Below are 4,051 nucleotides of genomic sequence, written 5' to 3'. Positions count from 1 at the left end.
GTTGGTTTTCTCACTTCCTTTTAAATACAAGGAACCTATCAAAATGGGTTATTACACCACTATAACTAACAAACCATCAGACTGTTCTGTATCGTAAAGGCTGCATGCGTTCAAGCACAAGCATGTCTTTGTTTGTGACAGGGGAAAACGTGGCAGCTCCCACTGTGCAGAAACGTACACACCTGGAAGGCACGACAAGATTTATGAAAAATCTGTCGGAAAGGGCAGATGCTTAAATGGTCAGACAAATTCAAGGGATGGCAAGAGACTCTGTTGTTTATGACCAAATTACAAATGTGCGCTCTGCCCAGGCACCAGCGCTTGCCTAAACCCAACAGTGTTTCCAGAAGGTGAGAATGGGTCTGACACGGACAATCTTCTGGTTCTACACGTGTGAATGTGCGACTCTGGACAATGTGAGAAAAGAGCTATAGTGACATGAAATGATGCCTAGCGCTGTCGTCGTCACAGCAAGAGGGACCAGGGTTTGATTCCCAGGCTGCCCATTTGTGTGGAGTTTGCATGTTTTTCCCTGTGTCAGTGTGGGTTCCCACCTGGTTCTCCAGGTTCCTCCCACAGTGATTCTAAATTGCCTGTAGGTGTGGACCTATGAGCTTGTTTATAGGTTAGTCAATTAATACAACTGTCCCTGCAGCAAGCAAATACATACAAGTGTAACTGTAAGTTGATTTCCCTACTGCAGTGAAATTAACTGACTGCAATGGAACAATTCAATTTATTTTGTATAGCCCAAAATCACAAATTTGCCTCAGAGGGCTTTACAATCTGTACACATACGACATCCTCTGTCCAGCACAGCAGGAGGCTGGACCAGGGTCCAGATATAACCACGATCCATGGAAACCTGTGAGGAGAGAAAGCACAAAGACTCTGGGGAAGAAGCAAAGTTATTAATGAGCATTAATGAGACATGAATTCATACAGAAGGAGAAATAGAAGAGAGGAGCTCAGTGTATCCTAGGAAGTCCTCCAGCAGTCTAGGCCTATAGCACTAACTATAAACCCGAACCAGTCCTAACTATAAACCCAACCCAGCCCTAACTATAAACCCGAACCAGTCCTAACTATAAACCCGAGCCAGCCCGAACTATAAACCCGAACCAGTCCTAACTATAAACCCGACCCAGCCCTAACTATAAACCCGAACCAGTCCTAACTATAAACCCGAGGCAGCCCTAACTATAAACCCGAGGCAGCCCTAACTATAAACCCGAACCAGTCCCAACTATAAACCCGAGCCAGCCATAACTATAAACCTGAGCCAGCCCTAACTATAAACCTGAACCAGTCCTAACTATAAACCCGAGCCAGCCCTAACTATAAACCCGAACCAGTCCTAACTATAAACCTGAGCCAGCCCTAACTATAAACCCGAACCAGTCCTAACTATAAACCCGAGCCAGCCCTAACTATAAACCCGAACCAGTCCTAACTATAAACCTGAGCCAGCCCTAACTATAAACCCGAACCAGTCCTAACTATAAACCCGAGGCAGCCCTAACTATAAACCCGAGCCAGCCCTAACTATAAACCTGAGCCAGCCCTAACTATAAACCTGAGCCAGCCCTAACTATAAACCCGAACCAGCCCTAACTATAAACCTGAGCCAGCCCTAACTATAAACCTGAGCCAGTCCTAACTATAAACCTGAGCCAGCCCTAACTATAAACCTGAGCCAGTCCTAACTATAAACCTGAGCCAGCCCTAACTATAAACCTGAGCCAGCCAGCTGAAACTGGAAGCTGGTTCCACAGAAGAAGCTTGATAACTGAAGGCTCTGACTCCCATCCTACTTTTTAAGACTCTAGGAACCACAAGTAACCTTGAATTTAGGGAGCGCAGCTCTAGTGGGGTAATATGGTACTATAAGCTCCTTAATATACGATGGTGTCTGACCAATCAGGGCTTTATAGATGAGAAGGATTTTAAATTCTATTCTAGATTTTACAGGGAGAGTGCAGAGAAGCTAGTACAGGAGTAATATGATCTCTTTTCTTAGTTTTTGTTAGTACACGTGCTGCAGCATTCTGAATCAGCTGGAGAGATTTAAGAGACTTATTAGAGCAGCCTGATAATAAGGAATTGCAGTAATCTAGTCTAGAGGTAACAAATGCATGAACAAATTTTTCTGCATCCTTTTGAGGCAGGATGTGTCTGATTTTTGAAATGTTATGTAGGTAAAAAAAAGGCAGTCCTTGAAGTTTGTTTTATCTGTGAGTTAAAGGACATAACATGATCAAAGATAACTCAGAGATTCTTTACAGTGCTGCTGGATGCCAGAGCAATGCCAATAAGTGAAACTATCTCATTAGATCATTGATTTCGGAGGTGTGGGCCTCATAGAATAACTTCTTGTCTGAGTTTAACATCAGGAAGTTGCAGGTCATCCAGGTTTTTATGTCCTTAAGGCTGCTTGAAGTTTAGCGAACTGGTTGGTTTCGTCTTGATCGATACATATAATTGTGTATCATCTGCATAACAACTGGAAAGTAGTGAAGTCCTCACTAACCTACAGCACAAGCTTTGGAATAGTCTGAAGAAAGGTATCGGGGAAATAAGGTGCATGTTACATTTTTTTCACATCAGATGAAATAAACGACATATGTGCCACACACAGTTCTTTTTGAGATTTTGTTCATTTTCTGCAATTTTTATCAGTTTGAAAAAAATCATTCAATCATCAAATTCACAATGCCCAGCTAACGAGACTCCTACAAGTGCTCGCTTCAACTATTATCTCAACAGTCGCCTTCAAGATCCGCCATCACATCTGAACTCGTGCAGCAGTCAACTGTGCACATGGATAAATATAGCCTCATTGGGTTAAACTGTTTGGAATGCTTCAAAATTGCTGGGCCGGGGGAATGGACTGAGAGTGTACCTTCTGTTTGGGTAAACTGATTCAGCACATATGGACATGCTAAAGTTTAAATCCAATGATAGACAAAAACACTTGCAGACAAATATATAGGCCAGCAAAAATACACTTAACATGTAGTTGGTAGAGATGTCAGCAGTTTTATTTAAATTGTATCTGTAAGTTGATACAGAGAATTTGTATTTAGTGTTTTCTCCCTCTCACACTCCATATGCTTATACTCTCACACACACACACACACACACACACACTCACACTCACACGGACAATGACAAAACCATTCCTGCACAGTGTCCCGTATTTGCCTGTAAACAAGCAGAAAGACGCACACAAGCAAACACACCCACCCCCTATTCCACGTGTGAGCACATATAGAGCATGAGAGAAACATTGAACAGGAATATTACACAATAAGAGTCCAGCACATGTCCTCCCTCTCCACAGCCTGAAGGCAAACCATTTGTTCAGGTCTTCCATTAGCTCGCCCGATCACAGAAAAACGTGTCCGTCTGCTCAGAGTCCTTTGTGGTGAAGAAAGACAAGTTTTCTTTCACTTCTGTCCGTCCAGTCGGCTTAGTCTAAAAACAGCAGCGCTGGCAGCATGGAGACCAGCCTCGCACAAGATTCTTTTTCAGCATTGAATTCAAAAGATTGTTTCGTAATGCTGGAATGTCTTAATCCTACAGTCTACACTTAGATAATGGTACCGTACTTTACCTCAGAAAAGATCTTAAAACTCCTGTTTTTGCTTCTCTTTCTTCTTAATCCCAAAAAAAGTAAATGATTTGTTTTGAATTCTACTCACTAGATAGAAGTTAAACCCTGTGGAATATTAAGATTCTTGGTAAAGGCACAATATTCAGCCATCAGGAAAGAGCACACTGCGTCCTGTAGAAGTCTATCTGCTTATCGGGGCTTTTTTTGTTTATTAAAGCCCTGATAAGACCAGCAATCCACCATTCTCCTCACCATCAAGTTGTGGTTGCAGCTGCAACAGTTTGTCCTCAACTGGGGAAATTTTGAGGAAGAAAAAAACATTTTACCTAACACCACTTCAATTTTGTATCTCATTATGTCTTCTTCTTCTCTATTTTTATAGTTAAGGCCGTATTTGATGTCAGTAATACTAGATGGAAAAGTGGGAACACAGCT

This window comes from Anarhichas minor, unplaced genomic scaffold, assembly GCF_050575085.1.
Source record: "Anarhichas minor isolate MPS153535 unplaced genomic scaffold, ASM5057508v1 ptg000040l, whole genome shotgun sequence".
Classification (NCBI taxonomy): domain Eukaryota; kingdom Metazoa; phylum Chordata; class Actinopteri; order Perciformes; family Anarhichadidae; genus Anarhichas; species Anarhichas minor.
The sequence above is the reverse complement of the archived record's forward strand: the minus strand, read 5'-3'. Positions refer to the sequence as shown.